This window comes from Triturus cristatus, chromosome 10 (assembly GCF_964204655.1).
Source record: "Triturus cristatus chromosome 10, aTriCri1.1, whole genome shotgun sequence".
In the NCBI taxonomy this organism is placed as follows: Eukaryota; Metazoa; Chordata; class Amphibia; order Caudata; family Salamandridae; genus Triturus; species Triturus cristatus.
Window position 1 is genome coordinate 856635754 of NC_140593.1, and position 18632 is coordinate 856654385.

Here is an 18632-nt window from a genome sequence, read left to right on the forward strand (position 1 = left end):
TACACTGATGGTCCACCCCAGAAAAGCAGTTGCAAAGAAGTCCGGCACTGAAATTCTATACGCCAAAAGTGGGAAATAGCGTAGAGGGAAAGGAACTTTCTCACCATACACGGCGTCTTATAGCATTGAAAAGAAGAAATGGCCCTATATATTAAGCAGCCTAAAAATAATTCTACAGCATGGGCTCATCCGGGATTTGAACCCGGGACCTCTCGCACCCGAAGCGAGAATCATACCCCTAGACCAACGAGCCTGATTCCCCAGTCGGCATTTTAAGCAATTTCTGATGCGTCTTTCAGAAACAAAGCAGGGCTATTTGGCTGCTCTCTCTCTATGTGAACCACACAAAGTCATGTTTTCTCTCAAGGTGTTGTTTTTTTCACTCTTGCAAGGAAGGGATCAGTCGATATCCTAGCTGCCAGAGAGCAGAAAAAAGGCGCTGATGAAAACTGCAGGCACTTTCTGGCACTTGTACTCCTCTGCAAGTCCTGGACACTTGCCCCATAGACTTCCACCCCAGATGCAAGGGAGGGCCTGCCAATTCTTGCTCCTAAGACAGAGGCATTTGATTCTTGGATTCAAACATGCTCACTCAGCGCTCGATCAGGCTCGATCAAGCGAGATTTATATGAGTGGCTCGCAGGACTGAAACACTCACCTGGGAGCCCCAGGGTGGCTGAATTCCCAGTATGGCCATTTTTGGGCAAGTCACCTCCTTTCCTCCTGCCTCAATCTAGAATTGGCTGCAAATCACAAGATAGAGTTCAATGTCCGTGTGTACTGCCTACTCCCAGCTACCTCTCTGTCTTCCTTATGTAAATTAAAATTCGCAAGGGGGGACCCATGACAATCTGCTCCTCCCACATAACCAGGAAGCCCTGTTGAACATGTCTGCCTGTGTTGTTGCAGGGACAGTGCCTTCTCCGCCCAAAAGGTGGCAGGAGAGCCTCATAACAAAGATGGGATCAACTGCTAAATGAGAAACCAGCACGGCAGTTTGTGTGATGGAGTGCAAATTTAACGGAAGGTGTGCCTGAGGTGTCCCTTCCAGGAATACATGGATTTGTGATTGAGGGCCCAGCCTGATCGTTGGTGGATTTCTCGTCATATGTTACAGGTCCGTGCAAAGATTGTGGTGTGTGGGGAATGCACTGCAAAAAACAGGACGATTTAAGGGTGTAAAAGAAACCTGTCAGAAGTGGGATTTGAACCCACGCCTCCATGAGGAGACCAGAAGTCTCAGTTGCACTGAAGATCAAGCTCTCTTGAGTCTGGCGCCTTAGACCACTCGGCCATCCTGACAGCCCTGGGTGTGCACAGATCTGACTCTTCTGACTGCACCTGATAATGTTTGCACTTACAACGTTCACAGCAATGTCACAAGTGTAAAGACCCCACAATACAACATGGCATGACAAAAAAAAAGCTAGGCACAAGAGCGACCACTGATGGATGCGGATTACTTTGTTTCGTCTTGCAAAAGTAAAGGAAGTTTCCATTGGCTCGCTGGGTTCAAGGACCCCCTCTTCTTAAGCTTGCATTGAGATAATAAGGTTTTAGAGGGGGCACATAAAAGCAGCTCATGCACAGTGTTTCTGCCCGGTCTCGAACCGGGGACCTTTCGCATGTTAGGCAAACGTGATGACCACTACACTACAGAAACTCACTTGCTGTGTTTTACTGTTAGAGCAAGGTTCCTCTCAAGGATTCTCTCTACTTCTATTCTGCTGTATCAGGAGCCACTCAGAAAGCGAGGAGCAAGTGTGAAAACTGCAGAGATATCAGCCAACATGCTTGCAATTAGACGTATTAAAAATTGACTTATGCAGGCATCGACAGACAAATATCTGATGCCTAAATGCCAGCAAGAACAGCTTGGGAAAGCATCACCTGGGACACACACAGACTAAGCATGAAGGCAGAAAAAGCATGGTGATCCATGTTTCTTATGAGGTTTAAAATATTTTGTGCAACAATGCGGCGAGTGTAATGAGAAATAGTCAGGCATTGTGAGTTTTGAGTAGGATTCGTATGTTTACCTCTGAAAAAGGGCTCGTCTGGGATTTGAACCCGGGACCTCTTGCACCCTAAGCGAGAATCATACCCCTAGACCAACGAGCCGAGGCACACAAGAGTCGCCTTTCGCACCGGCTCCGGGGGTTATTGGCAGCGAGTTAGTGAATGCTTCACCCAAAGCAAGCAACTGCACATGCTGCTCTCTTCTGCAATATGGTTGCTGTCTTTTCCATGGCCGTCATCGAACAAGAAATGAAAATGCCTCTATCCTTCAGACATTTTGTTTGTTCTAGGTGTATGCTCTCGGTGAGGTCAATAAAACCATTTCTGCTCTCATGCCTTGCTTTCATGAAGTAGGCCCAACCTTCAGTACACAAGGACGTGCAAACGAATAGCGCAAACTATCGTCACTTCTCTTTTTGAGCTGTCACTGATGCCCCTGGAGCACAGTACGTCACGCTGGTGAGGGATAGACAGCTTCCATTATCTCAGCTTTCCTATAAGTTGAGAGAGTAAATGCAAACTGTGTGAAAAACAGAAAGCTGCTGTTTCTGCCCGGTCTCGAACCAGGGACCTTTCGCGTGTAAAGCGAACGTGATAACCACTACACTACAGAAACAGACACGCTTGCAGGAATCTTCTTGGCATGTAGTGGGCTGGAATGCACAGACCAAGGGCCAATGTCCATGAAGCTCAAAGTTGGACCCTCCTTACCCGATCTCTTTCTTTGGAAGAAAGGAACGAGGACCACTTTTATTCCAAAAGGCGATTTTAAAACCATACCTGAAACCACACTAGAAAAACACTTTGCATTTAATTTTCCTACACTGATGGTCCACCCCAGAAAAGCAGTTGCAAAGAAGTCCGGCACTGAAATTCTATACGCCAAAAGTGGGAAATAGCGTAGAGGGAAAGGAACTTTCTCACCATACACGGCGTCTTATATCATTGAAAAGAAGAAATGGCCCTATATATTAAGCAGCCTAAAAATAATTCCACAGCATGGGCTCGTCCGGGATTTGAACCCGGGACCTCTCGCACCCGAAGCGAGAATCATACCCCTAGACCAACGAGCCTGATTCCCCAGTCGGCATTTTAAGCAATTTCTGATGCGTCTTTCAGAAACAAAGCAGGGATATTTGGCTGCTCTCTCTCTATGTGAACCACACAAAGTCATGTTTTCTCTCAAGGTGTTGTTTTTTTCACTCTTGCAAGGAAGGGATCAGTCGATATCCTAGCTGCCAGAGAGCAGAAAAAAGGCGCTGATGAGAACTGCAGGCACTTTCTGGCACTTGTACTCCTCTGCAAGTCCTGGACACTTGCCCCATAGACTTCCACCCCAGATGCAAGGGAGGGCCTGCCAATTCTTGCTCCTAAGACAGAGGCATTTGATTCTTGGATTCAAACATGCTCACTCAGCGCTCGATCAGGCTCGATCAAGCGAGATTTATATGAGTGGCTCGCAGGACTGAAACACTCACCTGGGAGCCCCAGGGTGGCTGAATTCCCAGTATGGCCATTTTTGGGCAAGTCACCTCCTTTCCTCCTGCCTCAATCTAGAATTGGCTGCAAATCACAAGATAGAGTTCAATGTCCGTGTGTACTGCCTACTCCCAGCTACCTCTCTGTCTTCCCTATGTAAATTAAAATTCGCAAGGGGGGACCAATGACAATCTGCTCCTCCCACATAACCAGGAAGCCCTGTTGAACATGTCTGCCTGTGTTGTTGCAGGGACAGTGCCTTCTCCGCCCAAAAGGTGGCAGGAGAGCCTCACAACAAAGATGGGATCAACTGCTTAATGAGAAACCAGCACGGCAGTTTGTGTGATGGAGTGCAAATTTAACGGAAGGTGTGCCTGAGGTGTCCCTTCCAGGAATACATGGAATTGTGATTGAGGTCCCAGCCTGATCGTTGGTGGATTTCTCGTCATATGTTACAGGTCCGTGCAAAGATTGTGGTGTGTGGGGAATGCACTGCAAAAAACAGGACGATTTAAGGGTGTAAGAGAAACCTGTCAGAAGTGGGATTTGAACCCACGCCTCCATGAGGAGACCAGAAGTCTCAATTGCACTGAAAATCAATCTCTCTTGAGTCTGGCGCCTTAGACCACTCGGCCATCCTGATAGCCCTGGGTGTGCACAGATCTGACTCTTCTGACTGCACCTGATAATGTTTGCACTTACAACGTTCACAGCAATGTCACAAGTGTAAAGACCCCACAATACAACATGGCATGACAAAAAAAAAGCTAGGCACAAGAGCGACCACTGATGGATGCGGATTACTTTGTTTCGTCTTGCAAATGTAAAGGAAGTTTCCCACGGCTCGCTGGGTTCAAGGACCGCCTCTTCTTAAGCTTGCATTGAGATAATAAGGTTTTAGAGGGTGCACATAAAAGCAGCTCATGTACAGTGTTTCTGCCCGGTCTCGAACCAGGGACCTTTCGCGTGTTAGACGAACGTGATGACCACTACACTACAGAAACTCACTTGCTGTGTTTTACTGTTAGAGCAAGGTTCCTCTCAAGGATTCTCTCTACTTCTATTCTGCTGTATCAGCAGCCACTAAGAAAGCGAGGAGCAAGTGTGAAAACTGCAGAGATATCAGCCAACATGCTTGCAATTAGACGTATTAAAAATTGACTTATGCAGGCATCGAAAGACAAATATCTGATGCCTAAATGCCAGCAAGAACAGCTTGGGAAAGCATCATCTGGGACACACACAGACTAAGCATGAAGGCAGAAAAAGCATGGTGATCCATGTTTCTTATGAGGTTCAAAATATTTTGTGCAACAATGCGGCGAGTGTAATGAGAAATAGTCAGGCATTGTGATTTTTGAGTAGGATTCGTATGTTTACCTCTGAAAAAGGGCTCGTCTGGGATTTGAACCCGGGACCTCTCGCACCCTAAGCGAGAATCATACCCCTAGACCAACGAGCCGAGACACACAAGAGTCGCCTTTCGCACCGGCTCCGGGGGTTATTGGCAGCGAGTTAGTGAATGCTTCACCCAAAGCAAGCAACTGCACATGCTGCTCTCTTCTGCAATATGGTTGCTGTCTTTTCCATGGCCGTCATCGAACAAGAAATGAAAATGCCTCTATCCTTCAGACATTTTGTTTGTTCTAGGTGTATGCTCTCGGTGAGGTCAATAAAACCATTTCTGCTCTCATGCCTTGCTTTCATGAAGTAGGCCCAACCTTCAGTACACAAGGACGTGCAAACGAATAGCGCAAACTATCGTCACTTCTCTTTTTGAGCTGTCACTGATGCCCCTGGAGCACAGTACGTCACGCTGGTGAGGGATAGACAGCTTCCATTATCTCAGCTTTCCTATAAGTTGAGAGAGTAAATGCAAACTGTGTGAAAAACAGAAAGCTGCTGTTTCTGCCCGGTCTCGAACCAGGGACCTTTCGCGTGTAAAGCGAACGTGATAACCACTACACTACAGAAACAGACACACTTGCAGGAATCTTCTTGGCATGTAGTGGGCTGGAATGCACAGACCAAGGGCCAATGTCCATGAAGCTCAAAGTTGGACCCTCCTTACCCGATCTCTTTCTTTGGAAGAAAGGAACGAGGACCACTTTTATTCCAAAAGGCGATTTTAAAACCATACCTGAAACCACACTAGAAAAACACTTTGCATTTAATTTTCCTACACTGATGGTCCACCCCAGAAAAGCAGTTGCAAAGAAGTCCGGCACTGAAATTCTATACGCCAAAAGTGGGAAATAGCGTAGAGGGAAAGGAACTTTCTCACCATACACGGCGTCTTATAGCATTGAAAAGAAGAAATGGCCCTATATATTAAGCAGCCTAAAAATAATTCTACAGCATGGGCTCGTCCGGGATTTGAACCCGGGACCTCTCGCACCCGAAGCGAGAATCATACCCCTAGACCAACGAGCCTGATTCCCCAATCGGCATTTTAAACAATTTCTGATGCGTCTTTCAGAAACAAAGCAGGGCTATTTGGCTGCTCTCTCTCTATGTGAACCACACAAAGTCATGTTTTCTCTCAAGGTGTTGTTTTTTTCACTCTTGCAAGGAAGGGATCAGTCGATATCCTAGCTGCCAGAGAGCAGAAAAAAGGCGCTGATGAGAACTGCAGGCACTTTCTGGCACTTGTACTCCTCTGCAAGTCCTGGACACTTGCCCCATAGACTTCCACCCCAGATGCAAGGGAGGGCCTGCCAATTCTTGCTCCTAAGACAGAGGCATTTGATTCTTGGATTCAAACATGCTCACTCGGCGCTCGATCAGGCTCGATCAAGCGAGATTTATAGGAGTGGCTCGCAGGACTGAAACACTCACCTGGGAGCCCCAGGGTGGCTGAATTCCCAGTATGGCCATTTTTGGGCAAGTCACCTCCTTTCCTCCTGCCTCAATCTAGAATTGGCTGCAAATCACAAGATAGAGTTCAATGTCCGTGTGTACTGCCTACTCCCAGCTACCTCTCTGTCTTCCTTATGTAAATTAAAATTCGCAAGGGGGGACCAATGACAATCTGCTCCTCCCACATAACCAGGAAGCCCTGTTGAACATGTCTGCCTGTGTTGTTGCAGGGACAGTGCCTTCTCCGCCCAAAAGGTGGCAGGAGAGCCTCATAACTAAGATGGGATCAACTGCTAAATGAGAAACCAGCACGGCAGTTTGTGTGATGGAGTGCAAATTTAACGGAAGGTGTGCCTGAGGTGTCCCTTCCAGGAATACATGGAATTGTGATTGAGGGCCCAGCCTGATCATTGGTGGATTTCTCGTCATATGTTACAGGTCCGTGCAAAGATTGTGGTGTGTGGGGAATGCACTGCAAAAAACAGGACGATTTAAGGGTGTAAAAGAAACCTGTCAGAAGTGGGATTTGAACCCACGCCTCCATGAGGAGACCAGAAGTCTCAGTTGCACTGAAGATCAAGCTCTCTTGAGTCTGGCGCCTTAGACCACTCGGCCATCCTGACAGCCTTGGGTGTGCACAGATCTGACTCTTCTGACTGCACCTGATAATGTTTGCACTTACAACGTTCACAGCAATGTCACAAGTGTAAAGACCCCACAATACAACATGGCATGACAAAAAAAAAGCTAGGCACAAGAGCGACCACTGATGGATGCGGATTACTTTGTTTCGTCTTGCAAAAGTAAAGGAAGTTTCCCATGGCTCGCTGGGTTCAAGGACCGCCTTTTCGTAAGCTTGCATTGAGATAATAAGGTTTTAGAGGGTGCACATAAAAGCAGCTCATGCACAGTGTTTCTGCCCGGTCTCGAACCGGGGACCATTCGCGTGTTAGGCGAACGTGATGACGACTACACTACAGAAACTCACTTGCTGTGTTTTACTGTTAGAGCAAGGTTCCTCTCAAGGATTCTCTCTACTTCTATTCTGCTGTATCAGCAGCCACTCAGAAAGCGAGGAGCAAGTGTGAAAACTGCAGAGATATCAGCCAACATGCTTGCAATTAGACGTATTAAAAATTGACTTATGCAGGCATCGACAGACAAATATCTGATGCCTAAATGCCAGCAAGAACAGCTTGGGAAAGCATCACCTGGGACACACACAGACTAAGCATGAAGGCAGAAAAAGCATGGTGATCCATGTTTCTTATGAGGTTCAAAATATTTTGTGCAACAATGCGGCGAGTGTAATGAGAAATAGTCAGGCATTGTGAGTTTTGAGTAGGATTCGTATGTTTACCTCTGAAAAAGGGCTCGTCTGGGATTTGAACCCGGGACCTCTCACACCCTAAGCGAGAATCATACCCCTAGACCAACGAGCCGAGGCACACAAGAGTCGCCTTTCGCACCGGCTCCGGGGGTTATTGGCAGCGAGTTAGTGAATGCTTCACCCAAAGCAAGCAACTGCACATGCTGCTCTCTTCTGCAATATGGTTGCTGTCTTTTCCATGGCCGTCATCGAACAAGAAATGAAAATGCCTCTATCCTTCAGACATTTTGTTTGTTCTAGGTGTATGCTCTCGGTGAGGTCAATAAAACCATTTCTGCTCTCATGCCTTGCTTTCATGAAGTAGGCCCAACCTTCAGTACACAAGGACGTGCAAACGAATAGCGCAAACTATCGTCACTTCTCTTTTTGAGCTGTCACTGATGCCCCTGGAGCACAGTACGTCACGCTGGTGAGGGATAGACAGCTTCCATTATCTCAGCTTTCCTATAAGTTGAGAGAGTAAATGCAAACTGTGTGAAAAACAGAAAGCTGCTGTTTCTGCCCGGTCTCGAACCAGGGACCTTTCGCGTGTAAAGCAAACGTGATAACCACTACACTACAGAAACAGACACGCTTGCAGGAATCTTCTTGGCATGTAGTGGGCTGGAATGCACAGACCAAGGGCCAATGTCCATGAAGCTCAAAGTTGGACCCTCCTTACCCGATCTCTTTCTTTGGAAGAAAGGAACGAGGACCACTTTTATTCCAAAAGGCGATTTTAAAACCATACCTGAAACCACACTAGAAAAACACTTTGCATTTAATTTTCCTACACTGATGGTCCACCCCAGAAAAGCAGTTGCAAAGAAGTCCGGCACTGAAATTCTATACGCCAAAAGTGGGAAATAGCGTAGAGGGAAAGGAACTTTCTCACCATACACGGCGTCTTATATCATTGAAAAGAAGAAATGGCCCTATATATTAAGCAGCCTAAAAATAATTCCACAGCATGGGCTCGTCCGGGATTTGAACCCGGGACCTCTCGCACCCGAAGCGAGAATCATACCCCTAGACCAACGAGCCTGATTCACCAGTCGGCATTTTAAGCAATTTCTGATGCGTCTTTCAGAAACAAAGCAGGGATATTTGGCTGCTCTCTCTCTATGTGAACCACACAAAGTCATGTTTTCTCTCAAGGTGTTGTTTTTTTCACTCTTGCAAGGAAGGGATCAGTCGATATCCTAGCTGCCAGAGAGCAGAAAAAAGGCGCTGATGAGAACTGCAGGCACTTTCTGGCACTTGTACTCCTCTGCAAGTCCTGGACACTTGCCCCATAGACTTCCACCCCAGATGCAAGGGAGGGCCTGCCAATTCTTGCTCCTAAGACAGAGGCATTTGATTCTTGGATTCAAACATGCTCACTCAGCGCTCGATCAGGCTCGATCAAGCGAGATTTATATGAGTGGCTCGCAGGACTGAAACACTCACCTGGGAGCCCCAGGGTGGCTGAATTCCCAGTATGGCCATTTTTGGGCAAGTCACCTCCTTTCCTCCTGCCTCAATCTAGAATTGGCTGCAAATCACAAGATAGAGTTCAATGTCCGTGTGTACTGCCTACTCCCAGCTACCTCTCTGTCTTCCCTATGTAAATTAAAATTCGCAAGGGGGGACCAATGACAATCTGCTCCTCCCACATAACCAGGAAGCCCTGTTGAACATGTCTGCCTGTGTTGTTGCAGGGACAGTGCCTTCTCCGCCCAAAAGGTGGCAGGAGAGCCTCACAACAAAGATGGGATCAACTGCTTAATGAGAAACCAGCACGGCAGTTTGTGTGATGGAGTGCAAATTTAACGGAAGGTGTGCCTGAGGTGTCCCTTCCAGGAATACATGGAATTGTGATTGAGGTCCCAGCCTGATCGTTGGTGGATTTCTCGTCATATGTTACAGGTCCGTGCAAAGATTGTGGTGTGTGGGGAATGCACTGCAAAAAACAGGACGATTTAAGGGTGTAAGAGAAACCTGTCAGAAGTGGGATTTGAACCCACGCCTCCATGAGGAGACCAGAAGTCTCAATTGCACTGAAAATCAATCTCTCTTGAGTCTGGCGCCTTAGACCACTCGGCCATCCTGATAGCCCTGGGTGTGCACAGATCTGACTCTTCTGACTGCACCTGATAATGTTTGCACTTACAACGTTCACAGCAATGTCACAAGTGTAAAGACCCCACAATACAACATGGCATGACAAAAAAAATGCTAGGCACAAGAGCGACCACTGATGGATGCGGATTACTTTGTTTCGTCTTGCAAATGTAAAGGAAGTTTCCCACGGCTCGCTGGGTTCAAGGACCGCCTCTTCTTAAGCTTGCATTGAGATAATAAGGTTTTAGAGGGTGCACATAAAAGCAGCTCATGTACAGTGTTTCTGCCCGGTCTCGAACCAGGGACCTTTCGCGTGTTAGACGAACGTGATGACCACTACACTACAGAAACTCACTTGCTGTGTTTTACTGTTAGAGCAAGGTTCCTCTCAAGGATTCTCTCTACTTCTATTCTGCTGTATCAGCAGCCACTAAGAAAGCGAGGAGCAAGTGTGAAAACTGCAGAGATATCAGCCAACATGCTTGCAATTAGACGTATTAAAAATTGACTTATGCAGGCATCGAAAGACAAATATCTGATGCCTAAATGCCAGCAAGAACAGCTTGGGAAAGCATCATCTGGGACACACACAGACTAAGCATGAAGGCAGAAAAAGCATGGTGATCCATGTTTCTTATGAGGTTCAAAATATTTTGTGCAACAATGCGGCGAGTGTAATGAGAAATAGTCAGGCATTGTGATTTTTGAGTAGGATTCGTATGTTTACCTCTGAAAAAGGGCTCGTCTGGGATTTGAACCCGGGACCTCTCGCACCCTAAGCGAGAATCATACCCCTAGACCAACGAGCCGAGACACACAAGAGTCGCCTTTCGCACCGGCTCCGGGGGTTATTGGCAGCGAGTTAGTGAATGCTTCACCCAAAGCAAGCAACTGCACATGCTGCTCTCTTCTGCAATATGGTTGCTGTCTTTTCCATGGCCGTCATCGAACAAGAAATGAAAATGCCTCTATCCTTCAGACATTTTGTTTGTTCTAGGTGTATGCTCTCGGTGAGGTCAATAAAACCATTTCTGCTCTCATGCCTTGCTTTCATGAAGTAGGCCCAACCTTCAGTACACAAGGACGTGCAAACGAATAGCGCAAACTATCGTCACTTCTCTTTTTGAGCTGTCACTGATGCCCCTGGAGCACAGTACGTCACGCTGGTGAGGGATAGACAGCTTCCATTATCTCAGCTTTCCTATAAGTTGAGAGAGTAAATGCAAACTGTGTGAAAAACAGAAAGCTGCTGTTTCTGCCCGGTCTCGAACCAGGGACCTTTCGCGTGTAAAGCGAACGTGATAACCACTACACTACAGAAACAGACACACTTGCAGGAATCTTCTTGGCATGTAGTGGGCTGGAATGCACAGACCAAGGGCCAATGTCCATGAAGCTCAAAGTTGGACCCTCCTTACCCGATCTCTTTCTTTGGAAGAAAGGAACGAGGACCACTTTTATTCCAAAAGGCGATTTTAAAACCATACCTGAAACCACACTAGAAAAACACTTTGCATTTAATTTTCCTACACTGATGGTCCACCCCAGAAAAGCAGTTGCAAAGAAGTCCGGCACTGAAATTCTATACGCCAAAAGTGGGAAATAGCGTAGAGGGAAAGGAACTTTCTCACCATACACGGCGTCTTATAGCATTGAAAAGAAGAAATGGCCCTATATATTAAGCAGCCTAAAAATAATTCTACAGCATGGGCTCGTCCGGGATTTGAACCCGGGACCTCTCGCACCCGAAGCGAGAATCATACCCCTAGACCAACGAGCCTGATTCCCCAATCGGCATTTTAAACAATTTCTGATGCGTCTTTCAGAAACAAAGCAGGGCTATTTGGCTGCTCTCTCTCTATGTGAACCACACAAAGTCATGTTTTCTCTCAAGGTGTTGTTTTTTTCACTCTTGCAAGGAAGGGATCAGTCGATATCCTAGCTGCCAGAGAGCAGAAAAAAGGCGCTGATGAGAACTGCAGGCACTTTCTGGCACTTGTACTCCTCTGCAAGTCCTGGACACTTGCCCCATAGACTTCCACCCCAGATGCAAGGGAGGGCCTGCCAATTCTTGCTCCTAAGACAGAGGCATTTGATTCTTGGATTCAAACATGCTCACTCGGCGCTCGATCAGGCTCGATCAAGCGAGATTTATAGGAGTGGCTCGCAGGACTGAAACACTCACCTGGGAGCCCCAGGGTGGCTGAATTCCCAGTATGGCCATTTTTGGGCAAGTCACCTCCTTTCCTCCTGCCTCAATCTAGAATTGGCTGCAAATCACAAGATAGAGTTCAATGTCCGTGTGTACTGCCTACTCCCAGCTACCTCTCTGTCTTCCTTATGTAAATTAAAATTCGCAAGGGGGGACCAATGACAATCTGCTCCTCCCACATAACCAGGAAGCCCTGTTGAACATGTCTGCCTGTGTTGTTGCAGGGACAGTGCCTTCTCCGCCCAAAAGGTGGCAGGAGAGCCTCATAACTAAGATGGGATCAACTGCTAAATGAGAAACCAGCACGGCAGTTTGTGTGATGGAGTGCAAATTTAACGGAAGGTGTGCCTGAGGTGTCCCTTCCAGGAATACATGGAATTGTGATTGAGGGCCCAGCCTGATCATTGGTGGATTTCTCGTCATATGTTACAGGTCCGTGCAAAGATTGTGGTGTGTGGGGAATGCACTGCAAAAAACAGGACGATTTAAGGGTGTAAAAGAAACCTGTCAGAAGTGGGATTTGAACCCACGCCTCCATGAGGAGACCAGAAGTCTCAGTTGCACTGAAGATCAAGCTCTCTTGAGTCTGGCGCCTTAGACCACTCGGCCATCCTGACAGCCTTGGGTGTGCACAGATCTGACTCTTCTGACTGCACCTGATAATGTTTGCACTTACAACGTTCACAGCAATGTCACAAGTGTAAAGACCCCACAATACAACATGGCATGACAAAAAAAAAGCTAGGCACAAGAGCGACCACTGATGGATGCGGATTACTTTGTTTCGTCTTGCAAAAGTAAAGGAAGTTTCCCATGGCTCGCTGGGTTCAAGGACCGCCTTTTTGTAAGCTTGCATTGAGATAATAAGGTTTTAGAGGGTGCACATAAAAGCAGCTCATGCACAGTGTTTCTGCCCGGTCTCGAACCGGGGACCATTCGCGTGTTAGGCGAACGTGATGACGACTACACTACAGAAACTCACTTGCTGTGTTTTACTGTTAGAGCAAGGTTCCTCTCAAGGATTCTCTCTACTTCTATTCTGCTGTATCAGCAGCCACTCAGAAAGCGAGGAGCAAGTGTGAAAACTGCAGAGATATCAGCCAACATGCTTGCAATTAGACGTATTAAAAATTGACTTATGCAGGCATCGACAGACAAATATCTGATGCCTAAATGCCAGCAAGAACAGCTTGGGAAAGCATCACCTGGGACACACACAGACTAAGCATGAAGGCAGAAAAAGCATGGTGATCCATGTTTCTTATGAGGTTCAAAATATTTTGTGCAACAATGCGGCGAGTGTAATGAGAAATAGTCAGGCATTGTGAGTTTTGAGTAGGATTCGTATGTTTACCTCTGAAAAAGGGCTCGTCTGGGATTTGAACCCGGGACCTCTCACACCCTAAGCGAGAATCATACCCCTAGACCAACGAGCCGAGGCACACAAGAGTCGCCTTTCGCACCGGCTCCGGGGGTTATTGGCAGCGAGTTAGTGAATGCTTCACCCAAAGCAAGCAACTGCACATGCTGCTCTCTTCTGCAATATGGTTGCTGTCTTTTCCATGGCCGTCATCGAACAAGAAATGAAAATGCCTCTATCCTTCAGACATTTTGTTTGTTCTAGGTGTATGCTCTCGGTGAGGTCAATAAAACCATTTCTGCTCTCATGCCTTGCTTTCATGAAGTAGGCCCAACCTTCAGTACACAAGGACGTGCAAACGAATAGCGCAAACTATCGTCACTTCTCTTTTTGAGCTGTCACTGATGCCCCTGGAGCACAGTACGTCACGCTGGTGAGGGATAGACAGCTTCCATTATCTCAGCTTTCCTATAAGTTGAGAGAGTAAATGCAAACTGTGTGAAAAACAGAAAGCTGCTGTTTCTGCCCGGTCTCGAACCAGGGACCTTTCGCGTGTAAAGCAAACGTGATAACCACTACACTACAGAAACAGACACGCTTGCAGGAATCTTCTTGGCATGTAGTGGGCTGGAATGCACAGACCAAGGGCCAATGTCCATGAAGCTCAAAGTTGGACCCTCCTTACCCGATGTCTTTCTTTGGAAGAAAGGAACGAGGACCACTTTTATTCCAAAAGGCGATTTAAAAACCATACCTGAAACCACACTAGAAAAACACTTTGCATTTAATTTTCCTACACTGATGGTCCACCCCAGAAAAGCAGTTGCAAAGAAGTCCGGCACTGAAATTCTATACGCCAAAAGTGGGAAATAGCGTAGAGGGAAAGGAACTTTCTCACCATACACGGCGTCTTATAGCATTGAAAAGAAGAAATGGCCCTATATATTAAGCAGCCTAAAAATAATTCCACAGCATGGGCTCGTCCGGGATTTGAACCCGGGACCTCTCGCACCCGAAGCGAGAATCATACCCCTAGACCAACGAGCCTGATTCCCCAGTCGGCATTTTAAGCAATTTCTGATGCGTCTTTCAGAAACAAAGCAGGGCTATTTGGCTGCTCTCTCTCTATGTGAACCACACAAAGTCATGTTTTCTCTCAAGGTGTTGTTTTTTTCACTCTTGCAAGGAAGGGATCAGTCGATATCCTAGCTGCCAGAGAGCAGAAAAAAGGCGCTGATGAGAACTGCAGGCACTTTCTGGCACTTGTACTCCTCTGCAAGTCCTGGACACTTGCCCCATAGACTTCCACCCCAGATGCAAGGGAGGGCCTGCCAATTCTTGCTCCTAAGACAGAGGCATTTGATTCTTGGATTCAAACATGCTCACTCAGCGCTCGATCAGGCTCGATCAAGCGAGATTTATATGAGTGGCTCGCAGGACTGAAACCCTCACCTGGGAGCCCCAGGGTGGCTGAATTCCCAGTATGGCCATTTTTGGGCAAGTCACCTCCTTTCCTCCTGCCTCAATCTAGAATTGGCTGCAAATCACAAGATAGAGTTCAATGTCCGTGTGTACTGCCTACTCCCAGCTACCTCTCTGTCTTCCTTATGTAAATTAAAATTCGCAAGGGGGGACCAATGACAATCTGCTCCTCCCACATAACCAGGAAGCCCTGTTGAACATGTCTGCCTGTGTTGTTGCAGGGACAGTGCCTTCTCCGCCCAAAAGGTGGCAGGAGAGCCTCACAACAAAGATGGGATCAACTGCTTAATGAGAAACCAGCACGGCAGTTTGTGTGATGGAGTGCAAATTTAACGGAAGGTGTGCCTGAGGTGTCCCTTCCAGGAATACATGGAATTGTGATTGAGGGCCCCAGCCTGATCGTTGGAGGATTTCTCGTCATATGTTACAGGTCCGTGCAAAGATTGTGGTGTGTGGGGAATGCACTGCAAAAAACAGGACGATTTAATGGTGTAAAAGAAACCTGTCAGAAGTGGGATTTGAACCCACGCCTCCATGAGGAGACCAGAAGACTCAGTTGCACTGAAGATCAAGCTCTCTTGAGTCTGGCGCCTTAGACCACTCGGCCATCCTGACAGCCCTGGGTGTGCACAGATCTGACTCTTCTGACTGCACCTGCCAATGTTTGCACTTACAACGTTCACAGCAATGTCACAAGTGTAAAGACCCCACAATACAACATGGCATGACAAAAAAAAAGCTAGGCACAAGAGCGACCACTGATGGATGCGCATTACTTTGTTTCGTCTTGCAAAAGTAAAGGAAGTTTCCCACGGCTCGCTGGGTTCAAGGACCGCCTCTTCTTAAGCTTGCATTGAGATAATAAGGTTTTAGAGGGTGCTCATAAAAGCAGCTCATGCACAGTGTTTCTGCACGGTCTCGAACCGGGGACCTTTCGCATGTTAGGCGAACGTGATGACCACTACACTACAGAAACTCACTTGCTGTGTTTTACTGTTAGAGCAAGGTTCCTCTCAAGGATTCTCTCTACTTCTATTCTGCTGTATCAGGAGCCACTCAGAAAGCGAGGAGCAAGTGTGAAAACTGCAGAGATATCAGCCAACATGCTTGCAATTAGACGTATTAAAAATTGACTTATGCAGGCATCGACAGACAAATATCTGATGCCTAAATGCCAGCAAGAACAGCTTGGGAAAGCATCACCTGGGACACACACAGACTAAGCATGAAGGCAGAAAAAGCATGATGATCCATGTTTCTTATGAGGTTCAAAATATTTTGTGCAACAATGCGGCGAGTGTAATGAGAAATAGTCAGGCATTGTGAGTTTTGAGTAGGATTCGTATGTTTACCTCTGAAAAAGGGCTCGTCTGGGATTTGAACCCGGGACCTCTCGCACCCTAAGCGAGAATCATACCCCTAGACCAATGAGCCGAGGAACACAAGAGTCGCCTTTCGCACCGGCTCCGGGGTTATTGGCATCGAGTTAGTGAATGCTTCACCCAAAGCAAGCAACTGCACATGCTGCTCTCTTCTGCAATATGGTTGCTGTCTTTTCCATGGCCGTCATCGAACAAGAAATGAAAATGCCTCTATCCTTCAGACATTTTGTTTGTTCTAGGTGTATGCTCTCGGTGAGGTCAATAAAACCATTTCTGCTCTCATGCCTTGCTTTCATGAAGTAGGCCCAACCTTCAGTACACAAGGACGAGCAAACGAATAGCGCAAACTATCGTCACTTCTCTTTTTGAGCTGTCACTGATGCCCCTGGAGCACAGTACGTCACGCTGGTGAGGGATAGACAGCTTCCATTATCTCAGCTTTCCTATAAGTTGAGAGAGTAAATGCAAACTGTGTGAAAAATAGAAAGCTGCTGTTTCTGCCCGGTCTCGAACCAGGGACCTTTCGCGTGTAAAGCGAACGTGATAACCACTACACTACAGAAACAGACACACTTGCAGGAATCTTCTTGGCATGTAGTGGGCTGGAATGCACAGACCAAGGGCCAATGTCCATGAAGCTCAAAGTTGGACCCTCCTTACCCGATCTCTTTCTTTGGAAGAAAGGAACGAGGACCACTTTTATTCCAAAAGGCGATTTTAAAACCATACCTGAAACTACACTAGAAAAACACTTTGCATTTAATTTTCCTACACTGATGGTCCACCCCAGAAAAGCAGTTGCAAAGAAGTCCGGCACTGAAATTCTATACGCCAAAAGTGGGAAATAGCGTAGAGGGAAAGGAACTTTCTCACCATACACGGCGTCTTATAGCATTGAAAAGAAGAAATGGCCCTATATATTAAGCAGCCTAAAAATAATTCTACAGCATGGGCTCGTCCGGGATTTGAACCCGGGACCTCTCGCACCCGAAGCGAGAATCATACCCCTAGACCAACGAGCCTGATTCCCCAGTCGGCATTTTAAGCAATTTCTGATGCGTCTTTCAGAAACAAAGCAGGGCTATTTGGCTGCTCTCTCTCTATGTGAACCACACAAAGTCATGTTTTCTCTCAAGGTGTTGTTTTTTTCACTCTTGCAAGGAAGGGATCAGTCGATATCCTAGCTGCCAGAGAGCAGAAAAAAGGCGCTGATGAGAACTGCAGGCACTTTCTGGCACTTGTACTCCTCTGCAAGTCCTGGACACTTGCCCCATAGACTTCCACCCCAGATGCAAGGGAGGGCCTGCCAATTCTTGCTCCTAAGACAGAGGCATTTGATTCTTGGATTCAAACATGCTCACTCAGCGCTCGATCAGGCTCGATCAAGCGAGATTTATATGAGTGGCTCGCAGGACTGAAACACTCATCTGGGAGCCCCAGGGTGGCTGAATTCCCAGTATGGCCATTTTTGGGCAAGTCACCTCCTTTCTCAATCTAGAATTGGCTGCAAATCACAAGATAGAGTTCAATGTCCGTGTGTACTGCCTACTCCCAGCTACCTCTCTGTCTTCCTTATGTAAATTAAAATTCGCAAGGGGGGACCAATGACAATCTGCTCCTCCCACATAACCAGGAAGCCCTGTTGAACATGTCTGCCTGTGTTGTTGCAGGGACAGTGCCTTCTCCGCCCAAAAGGTGGCAGGAGAGCCTCATAACAAAGATGGGATCAACTGCTAAATGAGAAACCAGCACGGCAGTTTGTGTGATGGAGTGCAAATTTAACGGAAGGTGTGCCTGAGGTGTCCCTTCCAGGAATACATGGAATTGTGATTGAGGGCCCAGCCTGATCGTTGGTGGATTTCTCGTCATATGTTACAGGTCCGTGCAAAGATTGTGGTGTGTGGGGAATGCACTGCAAAAAACAGGACGATTTAAGGGTGTAAAAGAAACCTGTCAGAAGTGGGATTTGAACCCACGCCTCCATGAGGAGACCAGAAGTCTCAGTTGCACTGAAGATCAAGCTCTCTTGAGTCTGGCACCTTAGACCACTCGGCCATCCTGACAGCCCTGGGTGTGCACAGATCTGACTCTTCTGACTGCACCTGATAATGTTTGCACTTACAACGTTCACAGCAATGTCACAAGTGTAAAGACCCCACAATACAACATGGCATGACAAAAAAAAAGCTAGGCACAAGAGCGACCACTGATGGATGCGGATTACTTTGTTTCGTCTTGCAAAAGTAAAGGAAGTTTCCAATGGCTCGCTGGGTTCAAGGACCGCCTCTTCGTAAGCTTGCATTGAGATAATAAGGTTTTAGAGGGTGCACATAAAAGCAGCTCATGCACAGTGTTTCTGCCCTGTCT

General features: G+C 47.0%; 16 non-coding genes across 16 annotated transcripts; all 16 read right to left on the reverse strand.

The window, feature by feature from the left end:
* Nucleotides 1-181: 181 nt before the first annotated feature.
* Nucleotides 182-253, reverse strand: TRNAP-CGG (transfer RNA proline (anticodon CGG)). The gene has a single exon. It is a non-coding gene; the product is annotated as a tRNA-Pro (tRNA).
* Nucleotides 254-1590: 1337 nt separating this feature from the next.
* Nucleotides 1591-1663, reverse strand: TRNAV-AAC (transfer RNA valine (anticodon AAC)). The gene has a single exon. It is a non-coding gene; the product is annotated as a tRNA-Val (tRNA).
* An 899-nt stretch (nt 1664-2562) lies between these two features.
* TRNAV-UAC (transfer RNA valine (anticodon UAC)) lies at nt 2563-2635 on the reverse strand. Its single transcript has one exon. It is a non-coding gene; the product is annotated as a tRNA-Val (tRNA).
* A 385-nt stretch (nt 2636-3020) lies between these two features.
* TRNAP-CGG (transfer RNA proline (anticodon CGG)) lies at nt 3021-3092 on the reverse strand. The gene has a single exon. It is a non-coding gene; the product is annotated as a tRNA-Pro (tRNA).
* A 1337-nt stretch (nt 3093-4429) lies between these two features.
* Nucleotides 4430-4502, reverse strand: TRNAV-AAC (transfer RNA valine (anticodon AAC)). Its single transcript has one exon. It is a non-coding gene; the product is annotated as a tRNA-Val (tRNA).
* An 899-nt stretch (nt 4503-5401) lies between these two features.
* TRNAV-UAC (transfer RNA valine (anticodon UAC)) lies at nt 5402-5474 on the reverse strand. The gene has a single exon. It is a non-coding gene; the product is annotated as a tRNA-Val (tRNA).
* A 385-nt stretch (nt 5475-5859) lies between these two features.
* Nucleotides 5860-5931, reverse strand: TRNAP-CGG (transfer RNA proline (anticodon CGG)). The gene has a single exon. It is a non-coding gene; the product is annotated as a tRNA-Pro (tRNA).
* A 2309-nt stretch (nt 5932-8240) lies between these two features.
* Nucleotides 8241-8313, reverse strand: TRNAV-UAC (transfer RNA valine (anticodon UAC)). Its single transcript has one exon. It is a non-coding gene; the product is annotated as a tRNA-Val (tRNA).
* Nucleotides 8314-8698: 385 nt separating this feature from the next.
* TRNAP-CGG (transfer RNA proline (anticodon CGG)) lies at nt 8699-8770 on the reverse strand. Its single transcript has one exon. It is a non-coding gene; the product is annotated as a tRNA-Pro (tRNA).
* A 1337-nt stretch (nt 8771-10107) lies between these two features.
* On the reverse strand, nt 10108-10180 carry TRNAV-AAC (transfer RNA valine (anticodon AAC)). Its single transcript has one exon. It is a non-coding gene; the product is annotated as a tRNA-Val (tRNA).
* An 899-nt stretch (nt 10181-11079) lies between these two features.
* Nucleotides 11080-11152, reverse strand: TRNAV-UAC (transfer RNA valine (anticodon UAC)). The gene has a single exon. It is a non-coding gene; the product is annotated as a tRNA-Val (tRNA).
* Nucleotides 11153-11537: 385 nt separating this feature from the next.
* On the reverse strand, nt 11538-11609 carry TRNAP-CGG (transfer RNA proline (anticodon CGG)). The gene has a single exon. It is a non-coding gene; the product is annotated as a tRNA-Pro (tRNA).
* A 2309-nt stretch (nt 11610-13918) lies between these two features.
* Nucleotides 13919-13991, reverse strand: TRNAV-UAC (transfer RNA valine (anticodon UAC)). The gene has a single exon. It is a non-coding gene; the product is annotated as a tRNA-Val (tRNA).
* Nucleotides 13992-14376: 385 nt separating this feature from the next.
* TRNAP-CGG (transfer RNA proline (anticodon CGG)) lies at nt 14377-14448 on the reverse strand. The gene has a single exon. It is a non-coding gene; the product is annotated as a tRNA-Pro (tRNA).
* Nucleotides 14449-16757: 2309 nt separating this feature from the next.
* Nucleotides 16758-16830, reverse strand: TRNAV-UAC (transfer RNA valine (anticodon UAC)). The gene has a single exon. It is a non-coding gene; the product is annotated as a tRNA-Val (tRNA).
* Nucleotides 16831-17215: 385 nt separating this feature from the next.
* On the reverse strand, nt 17216-17287 carry TRNAP-CGG (transfer RNA proline (anticodon CGG)). The gene has a single exon. It is a non-coding gene; the product is annotated as a tRNA-Pro (tRNA).
* Between the last annotated feature and the right edge of the window lie 1345 nt (nt 17288-18632).